The 14,752-nt window shown below is 40.9% G+C and overlaps 1 pseudogene; it reads right to left on the reverse strand.

The window, feature by feature from the left end:
• Positions 1-270: 270 nt before the first annotated feature.
• On the reverse strand, positions 271-14,189 carry LOC129071651 (dynein light chain Tctex-type 1-like; annotated as a pseudogene).
• Positions 14,190-14,752: the final 563 nt, after the last annotated feature.

The following is a 14,752-nucleotide window of genomic DNA, read 5'->3' on the forward strand; positions in this document are numbered from 1 at the left end:
CCTTTGAAGAGAAATTCAGTGTTGAGGCAAGTGGCAGTCCAGGCCCTCGACTTCCCGAGAACGACTCCTCTGACTGAGGGTGTGCTGATCACAGGATGGTGCGGCCATTTGGGTTTCTTCTCTACATTTGGAGACACACACACACACACACACACACACACACACTCACACACAGAATAAGAAAGGTGTTCATTGAATTCCCAGCTGGTGGTTAATGAAGATGGATGAGAAATGCTGAGATGAAAGGAGGGAGAGTCCAGGCTGATGGGGTCAGATGGACGGTCCGAAGGTGCTGACGATGCAGTATATGGTCTTGTTCTCCCATCGCATGGTGAAGCTCCCATTGTAGAGCTGCCCCAGAAGCAAGAGCTTGCTATGTGTAATCCTGCTCCATTCTTCTGCATAATTACCCAGGTCACAATGTATTTAAATGTTTTTCTCAGTTTGGTGAGTTGGCTTAAAGTCTGTTCTACTACATTCGTGGTCTGTTGACTCACTTTGCCCTGCTGATAGGCATTGCCGCCAACAGCACTTTCCATAGCCTCTTTTACAGTGTTGCCACTTCATCAACAACAAAAGCAGTCTCTTCCGCAGCCTGGAAGTCTTCCACCTTTCCTCCAGCATGACACCTCCGCCTCCCTGAGCCATTTTATTTATACATATTTATGTTCTTCTTTTTTTCTCTATTCTTAAAGAAGTCCCTTTAACATTTCTTGTAATACTGGCTTGGTAGTGATGAATTTCTTTAGCTTTTTCTCGTCTGGGAAGCTCTTCATTTCTCCTTTAATTTTAAATGATAGCTTTGCTGGGTAAAATATTCTTGCTTGTAGGTCTTGTGTTTTCATCACTTTCAATATTTCATGCGAATCCCTTTTGGCCTGCAATGTTTCTGTTGAGAAATTAGCTGACAATCTTATGAGCATTTCCTTGCAGGGAACTAACTGTCTTTCTCTTGTTGCTTTAAGATTCTGTCTTTGGTTTTAACATTTGCCATTTTAATTGTGATGTGTCTTGGTGTGGATCTCTTTGGCTTCATCTTGTTTGGAACTCTCTGAGCTTTCTGGACTTGTGTGTGTTTTTCCCTTCATCAGGTTAGGGAAATTTTCAGTCATTATCTCTTTGAACATGTGGTCAATCCCTTACTCTTTCTTCTCCTTCTGGTACCACTACAATGTGATGATTTTGTTTCATGTTGTCCCAGAGATCCCTTAAATGATCCTCATTTTCTTTGGATTCTTTTTTTCTTTTTGCTGCTCTGATTGGTTGTTTCCTGCTATCATGTCTTCCAAATTGCTGATTCAGTCCTTTGCTTCATCTAGTCTGCTATTAATTCATTCTAGTTTATTTTCATTGCAAATATTTATTTTTCACTTCTGACTGGTTCTTTTTTTAATGGTTTCTGTGTTCCTTTTTGTGCTTGCTATCTCTTTGTAGCAGTTCTCACTAAATTCCTTGAGTATCTTATAACCACTGTTTTGAATTCTGCATCTGGCAGATTGTTTGCCTCCACTTTATTTAATTCTTTCTGGGGATTTCTTCTATTCTTTTATTTGGAGCATGTTTCTTTGTCTCCTTATTTTGATTGCCTCTCTGTATTTGTTTCTTTGCATTAGGTAGACCTGCAATGTCTCCCATTCTTGGTAGGATGGCCTTAAGTAGTAGTGTACTACTACTTAGTAGTAAGTAGTAAGTGTACTTACTACTACTTAAGTAGTAAGGTATACTGTGGGGCTCAGGGTACAGTCTCCCTGATCACCTGAGCTAGGCTCTCCAGGAAGATTTCTTGTGTGGGTCATGTGAGCCCTCCTGTTGTAGTTTAGTGTTGATTGCTCTGGGCTCATCTGTAGGTGGGGTTGGCCCTCAGGCTGGCTGATTGTGAGGATTGACCCCAACCACAGTGTACAAGCTGCTGTGCTGGGGCTGACCTCACAAAGCAGAATTTACGACGACAGCATCTGGTGCCTGTCGAAATCTCCCTTTGAGCGTGCTGCTTGTGGGGCTAATTTTGTTGTGCTCTGATGTGATCTGAAGACAGCCACCATTTATGTCGGTTCTGAGCGTCTTTGGAGGAACTCTAGTGCAGGTCAATGTCAAATGTTTTCTGTGGCCAGCCCTGGGCTATGTGTTAGGAGCTACAATGTGATCCATGGCTGGTGGCTCTGCCTTTGCTGGGCCTGGGTCCGAGTGGAATGGGCTAAGCTGAAGTGGGCTTCCACTAGTGCCAACCTGGGACAGGTCAGCAAAATGGCCCAAGGCACCCCCACATTCTCCTCCACCTGCTGGTTGCTCTTTAGGCTCAGCCACTGAAAAAGCCTCTGGTGGCTGGCAAGTAGCATGAAGCAGGTTCTGAGTCCCCAGGCAGGAGCAAGTGGTGTTCACCAGGATGATACAGATTCAGTCTCGGCACCAGTTTTGTGTTTGAGGCCACTAAGCACGAGTCTCAAGGTACACTAAGACCAGGAGGCACCCACCTGTGGTCCGTGGACCTTTGTGATGGGGCAGGGTCTCAGGGAGTCATCAGAGTGAACTCAGTAGAGTTCATCAGGCTAAAACAGATTAAAGTTTGGCTATGACACTAGGGCTCTGAGCAGGAAGAGTGGCAAGCTTCACATGCAGTCTCTCCCTGTGCATCTCTTACACCTTGAGTTTGCCCAGACCTCCTCAAGCGCCTTCCAAGAAAATCTGCTACGCACACCCAAGCTGGCCACAGCTAGCTGATTCCTCTACAGGGTGGGAGCTAAGCAGAGCAGGACCACAGAGAGTCAGGAGGGCAGGGCTACGTTGTTCCCCAAGCCTGATGTTGTATGGAGGGAGGTGCTCAATCCAGGAGAGACCGTGTCTCTGAGCGGCATCGAAGGGGGAGCGACTCCTGAACTTTTAACAACTCACTCTTTGTGTCATTTTTTCCTAATATTTATTCTTTTTAAATATACTCTATCTTTTAGAACAACATTAGGTTTTTAGAAACATTTTAAAGATAGTACAGAGTTGTTGTATATCTCTCACACTCAGTTTCCCCAATTATTTATTACCTATTAGTGTTATGTTCCTTCCTCTTGACCATTTTTGATGCACTTATATATACATCACATAATTCTGGAAACACATCTTTGTTTGGTATGGCTCACTCTCCTCCTCAGAACGTAGTTTGGTGCTCTGAAGAGAAACCATCATTCAACACAGGCCAACTCACGTGGAGCCAAAGCAAGATCAAGTCTTCACTCTTCATCCACAAGGACAGGAGGTGTCAATATCTCTTTTCCTTCCTTGTGGAAACTTGAAACTCTCCCAAGAGTGAGCTCTGATTTTTAAAAAAAAAATGGAGATGCTGGAATCTATTAGCTACTAGTCACCAACAGCACCCAGTTATTCTCCCTAACTCAGGGCAGGAGAAGTTATCTAATAAATGAGCTGGTTTCATCTGAGCTCAGGAACAAACTGGTGTCAAAGGGACCCCATCCAATAAACATTTATTCAGCACCTACTAGGTCTCTATGGGGAGAATCCCCAGGGCTGTCATGACTGTCCTCTTAATCTGTAAAGCAGTGTCATGAGCAGGGAAGAAAGAAGGCAGGAGTGCCAGCTTTGGGGAGGGAGATGTTGGCTTCTGTTTGGGGAAGGTTGAATTTGAATGGGTCATCTAGGTGGAAGTATCCATCAGGCACTTGAGAATAAAGATCTGGCAGAGAGAGGGCAAGAGGAAGAGGAAGGGAAATGGGAGCGGGGGGAGCGGGGGCATGGAGAGAGAGAGAGAGAAAAAAAACCAAACTGATACTTGTACAGTGAGCAGAAAGAATCCCGTTGCAGAGATCCAGATGGGAACATGTGGGTACCTGACCTTTAACTCATTACGTACATTCTCTCAGATAATTCATGGCATTTGCACATCTATTGTCTAGCTGGTTTTTATAAAAATTCTTTTAAATAGATAAAATTCTTGCAACCAGCTTTTACAAAAATTCTTGGAGCACTTCTATGGACACTTTGTGCTGGCCATTTGTCTGTTTTAAGTGATATCTAAATATGAAACAAGGAGGCTTATCTTAATACTTCAAAGGCTTTTGATGTTTCAAAGGCTTTTGTAGAAGTGGAATGGCAGGCTTCTGGAAGACAAATAAGTCATCAGAGAGAATCCAAAGGAAGTCTTCTGAGGTAGCTTTTTATCACCAAGGTTTACCACAGCACCTGACACAGTTGATTCCCTGTACATTTTTGACAACTACCCCTGGGAACAAGGTGAGAAGAATGGGGCCATGAACCCATAAAAGCTCATCATTCACAGACTCAGTCTACTTATTCTGTGAACATGTGGAAAATCTGAGGTAGCCCTTAGATAGGGTGTAGGGACTTGACAGATGGCTCCTCAAAGCAGGCTCAGGCTTAGAAACAGGACAAGATAATACAGTCTCTCTGACAGAGGGAGCCGATGCCATGTGGACAAGCACCAGACAGGTGTCCCTGCTACCCAGGGAAGATGCTGGTTTAGGGTCATTCACGGCCCAGCCCAGTGACTGCACTAAGTGGCCAGAGAGAAATGGGTCAAGGGCAAGTGCCTTCCAGGAGCTACCCACAGATACACAGACAGGCTGGAGCAGTGTCTGTGGGCTCAGTGCAGAGGGACAGAGCCTTAAGGGAGGAATCAGGGCTCAGTGGCATCGTCAGCAGAGTCTCAGTCTTGAGGGGAGGGCTAGAGCAGGCCAGGGGACACATCAGGTCAGCGCTATCCTGGGCAGGAAAGATAATCTTGAGAGCCATTCCCAGGCAAGGGCCAACAATACCAGTTGCATTGTGCCAGCACCAAGCCTTTTCAGCTCCAAGTGTGAGAGGCCTTGCCTGGTAGCCACCTCTCTTTTCCAACTCAGAGCGGCGGAGAAGAGAGAGCAGGCAAAGGCTGGTGCCCCACTCAAGCTGACCTTTAACTAGACTCCAAAATCAGGTTCCCAAATGCACACTCTGAGGTCTGCTTGTTTCACATCTTGTGAGTGTAAGAGTTGGGGATGGGGTAGTAGTGATTCAGCATTTGTTTCCTTTAGGTTTCTCAGTAAGAAATCTTGTTTCTGGTGGTTGGTAGTGGTGTTTGATTGTTTTTGAAAAATCTTACCTTGGCTCCAGCCCTGGCACCAACTGCAGGAGAGGTTCCACAGCACAGTCTGCAGGGACTGGTTGTTCCACTGGTCTCTTGTGCTTGGTGAAGGTCACAATAGGTTTAAGTTATTCTTCTATTTCACTTTCAGAAACACAATTTTATTTTATCAGTTTGCCCAGGGTTATCAGATAATCTGCTACCCAAGGCACAAAACATCAATTCATAAGGCCTGTTTATTAATTTGAGTGGAACGAGAGAACTGCTGTCTAGGCCAAGTCTAGTGTCTTCTCAGGAGGCAAAATCTTCTCGAGAATTAGGATGAACAGTCTGTTTGGCAAAGAAGTTGTATAGCCTGGAAAGCTGTTTCACTTAGGCTGTGATGGCCCAGGAATTGTCCTTGTCCGCTAAACAATTTAGTGGGATAATAGGCCACTACAGCTGCATAGAAGTTGCTGCCCAGCAGAAACCACTTTCATGCCAGTGTGCCCTCTCTATGGGAAATGCTGGAGAAAGAGCTAGTGAAAACCTTTCTTCTTCTAAACTTTACCCAAATATGCTCTGATGACCAGCAGCCCGGGCATCACCAGAGATCTTTTTAGAAATGCAGAATCATGGACATTTGAGTCGGAATCTGTATTTTAACAGACCCCCAGGAGACTCAGTGCTGTACATTAAAGTTTAAGAAGCCCTGGGTTAGAGTCTAGACTCCATGAGGATCTCAGTATCTACTTCAGCCTGATTCATCTCAACGCCTGCAGGGAGCCCTGCCTGTTCCTTGGTACAATCCACACCAGACTCGGATCTCCTGCCTGAAATGAGACAGGGGTGTGGGCACACTGGGCTCAGCACAAATGCCTCCTGTTTCCCGGAGCCTCTTTCTCTTTGGAGCTCTCTGCTGCCGTGGCCTACCCTAACTTATGGGTTTGACTTGACTACAGAAGCCAGTGGGTCTCTTCAAATGCTTCCTTGTTTAAACCCAGTTTCAGAAGCAGAAATCTTATGATGTTTGGAGATGGTTTATCATGATTCTATTTTAGGTTGCCTGCTTTTCAATTACCTGGTTGGGGGCAGTAGACCTTCATCTCATCAGTTAAGCAAATTCCAATGTCATTCTAGCATAGGTTACTTCCAGGAAGCATTTCTGGAAGATGGTTATCTCAAGCACATTGCACCTAGTGACCTTGTCTTTATCTTTGTGTCTGTGACATCAGATTCAATTATAAAGTGGACTCAAACCTTCCTAAGATGGCTATTTATGGTTATAACATCCAGGATGCATCCTGGCAGCAAGACATTCCACTCCGGGCATAGAGCTTCAACCATCTGCCTGCTGGACAATATTCCAGTATTTCAATACTTGAGATGTGGTGAAAGGTAGTTTTACGATAAAAGATCCCATAGATATGAAGCTAGGCTTGCTTTTAAAAAGTTATGCCACTTGAAGCCAATTTTTTGGTATTCATGGCACTTATACTTATTCATCTATAAAATGGGTATGGTATGTACCTATTTCATAGAATTGTTGGGAAGAGAAAATAAGATGACATAGTACCAGCACCCAGTACCTGGGCAGGGTCGGGGCTCAGTGAATGTTAGCAGACACACAGCTGGGAGCCCTGGCTCTGGGGTGCAGCTTTCATTGCCCTTAGGAACCATCTGAGATGAAACAGAGGGAGCCAGGCCAGCCCTTACAGATGTAACCACTAAACAGTTACCTCCTTGACCACATTTCTACGTATGAAAAATAAAATTTTTGGCAGTATCATTTTTCAAACCAAGAGAAAATCTGTCTTGGGCTTATTAAGCTGGAAGAACCAAAAAATTTCTGATGATATATTTTTTTTGACCAGTGGATCTGCTGACTGGGGATTTGGGTTTAATGATCTGTTGGCAAGTTTTTTCTTTACACATTTGTTCATTTTCCCCATTTACATCAGCAGCCACCCAGCATTTCACACAGTTCTTTCAAAGTCCTCTTTTTTAACCCTAAGAAAAAAGTCCTTAAGTCAGGCCATGTTTTGCCATATGGCACACAGTTTATCGGAAACTTAGGATGCCAGATTTACGCCACAGAGGAAGGGAAACTCAAGTATAAGCAAAAGAGTTGCCAGCTACAGATGTTGAAAGGAGGAAGATGAAAAGAAGAAAAAGCAAACTGACTCATTGGTATTTTGGAAACAAAGCTAACATAATCCTTTTAATTCAATAACTCTCCTTATCAAAGGTAGGTACATACATTCTGAGATTTTAATGAAATCAGCTATCTTATAGGGACAATATGAATGCACTGCAATTCTGTCAACATATACTTAGATTTCTGGAGGATCAGTTATATGACAATGCCTTATTTTAAGAATTATCTGAGCTTTCTCCCTCAACATGAATATAAACCCAAATTTTGAAATAAGATTAAATCTGACATGAAAAATAAATAGATTACCCCATTTCACAATACTAAATTTTCTCAAATCCCACTTGGATGGTCCCTGAATCTCTTTAATAAAATTCCTGCCTTGGGGAGAAGTTTGTAGTGCTGTCTATGCAAATAGTCTGTGTCATGGTCAGATTTGTAAAGAGGTATTTAGTGATATTGTTTTAGGGCTGGGTTCGGAAGCTAGATTGCCTGTGTTTGAATTGTGATCGTCACCACCTATTAGCCACACAACCTGGAGCAACTTCCTTAACTTTTTATAATGCCAGCTTTCACACCTGGAAAATGGGGATAATATTCATTCTTTTGTTTGTTTGTTTGCTTTTTATCATTTTTTAAATTAATTTATTTTTAAAAATTATATTTGTTATGGTATTACAGTTCTCCCGATTTTTCCTCCTTCGCCCCCCTCCACCTGGCACACCCCGCTCCCGCAGGCAGTCCCCTCACACTGTTCATGTCCATGGGCCTTGCATATAAGGTCTTTGGTTACTGTATTTCCCATTTCGTGCTTCACATCCCCATGGCTATTCTTTTTTAGATATACATTTTCTTGAATATGCTATTACAGTTGTCCCATTTTTCTTCCCCTTTCTTCCCCTCCCCCCTGCACCCCCCCATCCCACCAGCATTACCCACCCCCCGCCCCTGCCTTTAGTTCATGTCCACGGATCCTTCGGTTCATGTCCATGGATCATACATGTAAGTCCTTTGGCTTCTCCATTTCCTATACTATTCTTAGCCTACTATTTTTTAAGGTTTTATTTTTTGACAGAGGGGTGAGGGAGGGAGAGAAACATCACTGTATGTGGCCCCTACTGGAGACTTGGCCTGCAACCCAGGCATGAGCCTTGACTGGCAATCGAACCAGAAGCCCTTTGGCTCACAGGCTGGTGCTCAATCCACTGAGCCACACCAGCCAGGGCTATTTTGTAGCTACTATTTATGCTTCTTGTTCCCTGTACCTTTTCCCCCGTTCTCCCCTTCCCCCTCCCCTCTGATCTCCATTTCTGCGATTCTGTTCCTGTTCTAGTGGTTTGCTTAGTTTGTTTTTGTTTTTGTTTTTGTTTTTAGGTTCAGTTGTTGATAGTTGTGAGTTTGTTATCATTTTACTGTTCATAGTTTTTGATCGTCATCTTTTTTGATCTTCATCTTTTTTCTTAGATAAGTTCCTATAACATTTCATATGATAAGGGCTTGGTGATGATGAATTCCTTTAATTTGACCTTGTTGGAGAAGCACTTTATCTGTCCTTCCATTCTAAATGATAGCTTTGCTGAATAGAGCAATCTTAGATGTAGGTCTTTGTCTTTCATGACTTTGAATACTTCTTTTTAACCCCTTCTGGCTTGCAAAGTTTCTTTTGAGAAATCAGCTGATGGTCTATGGGAACTACTTTTTGGTAACTCTCTGTTTTTCCCTTGCTGCTTTTAAGATTCCCTCCTTATCTTTAATCCTGGGTAATGTAATTATGATGTTGCCTTGGTGTATGCTTCCTTGGGTCCAACTTCTTTGGGACTATCTGAGCTTCCTGGATCTCCTGGAAGTCTATTTCCTTTGCCAGATTGGGGAAGTTCTCCCTCATTATTTGTTCAAATATGTTTTCAATTTCTTGCTCTTCCTCTTCTCCTTCTAGCACCCCTTTGAATCAGATGTTGGAAAGTTTACAGTTGTCCCAGAGGTTTCTAAGCCTCTCCTCATTTTTTTGAATTCTTGTTTCTTCATTCTGTTCTGATTGAATGTTTAATCTCTTCCTTCTACTCCAAATTGTTAATTTGTATCCCAGTTTCCTTCCCTTCACTGTTGGTTCCCTGTAAATTTTTCTTTATTTTACTTTGCATAGCCTTCATTTTCTCCTCCATTTTACAACCATACTCAGTCAATTCTGTGAGGATCCTGATTACCAGTATTTTGAACTGTACATCTGATAGGTTGACTATCTCTTCATGGCTTAGTTCTATTTTTGGAGCTTTGATCTGTTCTTTCATTTGGGCTGTATTTCTTTGTCTCAGTGCACCTCAAGGATAATATTAATTCTTACCATAAGGACTGTTATGAGGGCTACATGAACCAATACTGTAAAGGGTTAGAATTGTTCGCAACACACAGTATATGTTTAATAAATCTTAGCTGTTGTAATTCAGCTCATATAGTAAGGATGTTCCCAGCCAAATAGACTAGGCTTTTTTCTGTTATTAGCTGACTAGACTGGTGATAAACTGGGACAGGCAGACTATGTACTGTGTATCAGACTACAACAGCGTGTGTATATTACATTATCCATGGAAAAGGAAGAAATATGGAATAGCAGTACAATTAGCTAGTACATGGCAAAACTAGATTTTGAACCCAGGTCTCTCTGCTCCAAAGGCCAATCCTCAATGGCCTAAGTTGAGAACTTCTTTTTTTTTTTTTAGGGCTAAAAAAGAGGACTTTAAATTCTGCTGAAAGCTCATCATGAGTTGACATTGTGCAGTGTTTGTTAAGGTAGTGAATGTGGTAGCAGACCAACAGGATTCATAAAGGCTGTTGACTTTATTGTTTTATTTTATTTTATTTATTTTTAGAGAAAGGGGAAGGGAGAGAGAAAGAGAGGGAGAGAAACATTGATGTGTGAGAGATACATCTGATTGGTTGCCTCTCGACCATGCCCATCTGGAGATCTGTGCATGTGCAGCCTGGGAATCAAACCAGCGACCTTTCACTTCACAGGCCAGCACTCAATCCATTGAGCCACGTAGGCAAGGGTAAAGCTGTAGACTTTAGAACTAAGGAATAGTGGCCCTGCTCCTTCTGGAAACATAAAACTATGTTTCCAAAAATGATCAGTGATTGGGGAGATGTGGACATGCCCTGTGGTGGCCCTCAGAAGGGATTACTTAGCCTGGAGAATAGAAGACAGCTATGGACATGACAGCAGTCTCCAAGCAATAACCAATTTACTGAAAGCAGAGGGAGAGATAATTCAGATTAATATAAGTAAACATTTTCTAACAGTCTGAACTTCCCAAGGGCCTCTGTTTTGTGAAGTGATGGATTTGCTCTCATTGGAAAGGTTAAGGAGAAGCTGGGTAACCACTTGGTGGGGTGAATAGTAGGATTTTGTTCAATGAACTCAGCATATGTTTATTGCAAATTTGTTATAGGCCAGAGATGGTATATGAGATAAAGTTCTTCCCAAACTTGAAATTTTGTTATGAAACTAGTTCTGTTTTGTCCAGATGGAATTAATTAGAATCTCACGTACCTTACACCCTGCTCAAAACTCTGACTAGACCGCTATACTCATTGGCATACATATCATCATAATTAATGTAAAAATTTATTACTCTCTTCTCCTTGCCCTGAGTAACTTTTGCCAGTTTCTATAAAGTAGGGGCAGATTTCTCCTTGTTAATCTGGATATTGCTCCTTTTTCGTGTTCTCCCTGTGAGCTTTTTTTTAGCACAGAGGAAATAAAAAATAATTTAGTCAAAAGTATTAGGACAGAAAATGAAGGTTTCCAAGTATTATTTTTTTAAAAAGAAATGTAAAATAAAACAAAAAATACTACTGACCTCAAATATATGTGCTGGCTATCTACCTCCGTTCTCTGGAGTGCATCCTATTTCAATGTGCAGAGCTCCACACTTTTATTTTGTGATTATGATCCTAAAGTAATTGCTTTAGGCTTAGGATTCCAAGGTAAAGAAATACGTGCAGCTTGTCAGTTGGAACTGTGGTCAGAGCTGAATCTAGGTTGGAGTGTTTTCTGTAGTGGTTGCTGTGAGGACCTACTAAATGAAGGACAGAGTTCTGCTATGATTGACCACAGTGTATGCCAGAATTTGAAAGCATTCGAAGGCTTTATCTATGTTTTCTAACTCTGCCTCCCAATTCATAAACCCTCAATCGATATTTGCTGAAGTGTAGGGTGGTAGAAAGTTGAAATGGTGGACAAAGTAACAGGGAGAAACCTTGGGAGTTGAAATTTAACTTTGAGCAAATCATGTGTCCTATTCACTAAAATAACTTGCACTCTGAGAAAGGAGATGATCTAGGACTGTGGTTTCCAAATACAGGTCACAGAGCACTAAAAAAAAAAAATCAAATTTAGTAGGTTGAATTCAGTATTTTAAAGATTAAATAGAGAATTCCAGACTGCTTTGCATACAACAGTGTCACTTCATGAAACTTTTGTTTCAGTTTCATGTGAATACACACACACACACACACACACACACATAGGTGTATACTGAGTCATGAAGGAAAATGGATGTTTTACGATGGAGTGCAGTCAAAAATGTTTGAGAAATGCTGACGTAGGAGACCCCATTTAACATTTAGACCACAGATAGGACCCCAGAAAGAGCCAATGGTTTTGGGTCCTTTATTACTGAGTTGACAGATGAATGTTTGTTTGTTTTTTTTAAGTTATGACAAAATATAAATAACAAATTAATATTATAAATGTAAGGGACAATGTACTAAATTAAATGCCTTTGTCTAAAAACTAAAAACCTCCCACCCCCAACTTGCATCATCTTGTAAATTTGGGTTTACAATGCCTTCCCCCTCCTCCATTCCCCTTTTTTCCTCCTAGGTTCCTGGTCTGTAGCTAAGGTAAGAGGTATATGTTTTTGCTGTGGTCTTATGGGACAAGAGAGGAGAATATGTTTATACTCAATTATACTTGTATATTAAAAAGTAGACTATTAAAAGTACAGATAAGTTTAAAGATTAGCTAGAATTTAAATGGGCACATAATTTGGAAAAAGACTGAGAGAACTCCAAGTGTGCCTTGGTGAGCATATCAAAGGCTTACTTCTCTTTTCAGATCTGGGCATTTGGCTGCCAAATACCCTGGCTCATTTTATTTTCCCACCTCAATTTTTCCCCCTTTGCCCTCCTCCACCCATCCCACCCCACCCCCCTCTCCCACAGTCAATTCCCACTCTGTTGTCCATGTCCATGGGTCATTCATACATGTTTTTTGGTCCCTTCCCCTTCTTTCCACCATTGCCCTCCTTCCCTATTCCCTCTGATCACTTCCAGTCTGCTCCATGTTTCCATGCCTGTGGTTTATTTTGTTTGTCAGTTAATTTTGTTGAATAGATTCCATATAGGAGAGATCATATGGTATTTGTCTTTCATCAACTGGCTTATTTAACTTAGCATAATAGTCTCCAGTTCCATTCACGTTGTCGCAAAAGGTAGGAGTTCCTTCTTTCTTTTTTTTAAATGCAGATTGACTTTATTTATTTATTTTTTTCAGTGTCAAAATCCATTATAAAATATTAAAAAATTTAAATCCATTACAAAGTCTCAGCAATTAAAACATGACACCAGCACAGAAATAATCAAGTAGATCAATAAAATAAAATGAGCATTCTAGAAACAAATGTATATATCTGTCTAACAGTGTAATATATGATTAAATTGATATTTTAAATCAATGGGGAAAATAAGGCTCATTCAACAAATAAAGTGCATGGACCACTATTACTTGAAATAAAACAAATACAGAGCCTTATTTCACATATTACACAAAAAATACTCAGGTGAGTTAAAAATCAATATGTAGAATCGAAGGGGTTTTAGGAGAAAATACAAAATAATATATTTCTTACTCTGAAGTAAAATATTCAAACACAGAAGCTATAAAGTAAAATATTGACAATATGACTATATTAAACATTTAGGACTATACTGTAATATACATATAAAACAAGTTAAAGGGCAAGTAATAGAATAGGAAAGTATTTGTAACACATCTAAAAGAGGGTTAATAGTTTTGGGGTTTTCTTAGGGAAAAAATTCTACAAATATTTAGTCAAAAATGTATAAAGAATACCAAAAAGTCATTTAAAGGTTTTTAAAAATAATAGAAATAGGCAAGAAATATACAAAAACAGGTTTGGTTTCAACAAACAATAAAGTAACAATTAAAATAGCACATCATTGTCACAATCAGATTAATAAGTATTAAAAATATTGGTAATATCAAGAATCAGTGACCGTGAAAGGAACTGGGTATTCATAGACTCTTTGTCTTTGCCTTCTTAAAGCAGTCCCTTTAGCATATCTTGCAATGCTGGTTTGGTGGAGGTGTATTCTTTTAGCCTTCTTTTGTCTGGGAAAATCCTTATTTCACTTTCCATTTTAATTGAGAGCCTTGCTGAGTAGAGGAGTCTTGGTTGAAGACCTTTGCTTTTCATGACTTGGAATATCTCTTGCCATTCCCTTCTGGCTTGTAGTGTTTCTGTTGAGAAGTCAGCTGCTAGCCGTATCAGGGCTCCCTTATATGCTACTACCTGTTTCTCGCTTGCTTCCTTTAGGATTCCTCTGTTTGTCTTTGATATTTGCTATTTTAATAACGATATGTCTTGGAGTGGGTCTTATTGGGTTCTTCTTGAATGGGACCCTGTGTGCGTCCTGGACTTGTGTGACTTTTTCTCCCCTCAGATTAGTGAGATTTTCCATCATTACTTTTCCAAACAGATTCTCTATCCCTTGCTCCTCCTCTTCTCCTTCTGGTATCCCTACTATACGCATATTATTACGTTTCTGGTTGTCCTGCATTTCCCTAACCGCCTCTTCATTCTTTTTGAGTCTTTTTTCATTTTCTTGCCCTTTCTGGGAGCTTTTTTCTACCTTATCCTCCAACTTGCCAATTCGATCCTCTGCCTTCATCTGGCCTACTTTTGATTCCTTCGACTGTGTTCTTCAATTCAGAAATTGTATTCTTCATTTCCTCTTGCCTCTTATTGATAGTATCTATGTCCTTTTTCATGCTGATATAGTTTGCAGTGAGTTCCTCGTAGTTTCCCTGTAGTTTTTTGTAATTCTCTTTGAGCTCCCTGAGCTCCCTGAGCTCACTGAGCTTCCTTAGAACTGTTGTTTTGAATTCAACATCTGATAGTTTACTTGCCTCTATTTCATTTGGTTCTGTTTCTGGGGATTCCTCCTTTCCGTTCAGGTGGGAAGTGTTTCTTTGTCTTCCCATTATTTGTGAGACTCTTCTCTTGCTTCTGCTTCTTAAATTGATCTATCTTGATTTCCTGACTTTGAGGTGTATACTTTTATTGTAGGAGATCATTGTTTTTTCCTTTCTGGATCTGCTTCTGATGATGTCTGATGTTGACCCCGTCTGATCTTAGGCAATCTGTTCGAGACTTCCAGGAATCTACTTACTTTTATTTTGTTTGTATTTAACATTTGCATCCCTCTTATTTGTCCTTTAGGTATAAATTCTG

This window comes from Pteronotus mesoamericanus, unplaced genomic scaffold (genome assembly GCF_021234165.1).
Source record: "Pteronotus mesoamericanus isolate MK-2021 breed Mesoamerican mustached bat unplaced genomic scaffold, CSHL_Meso_final contig_27, whole genome shotgun sequence".
Classification (NCBI taxonomy): Eukaryota; Metazoa; Chordata; class Mammalia; order Chiroptera; family Mormoopidae; genus Pteronotus; species Pteronotus mesoamericanus.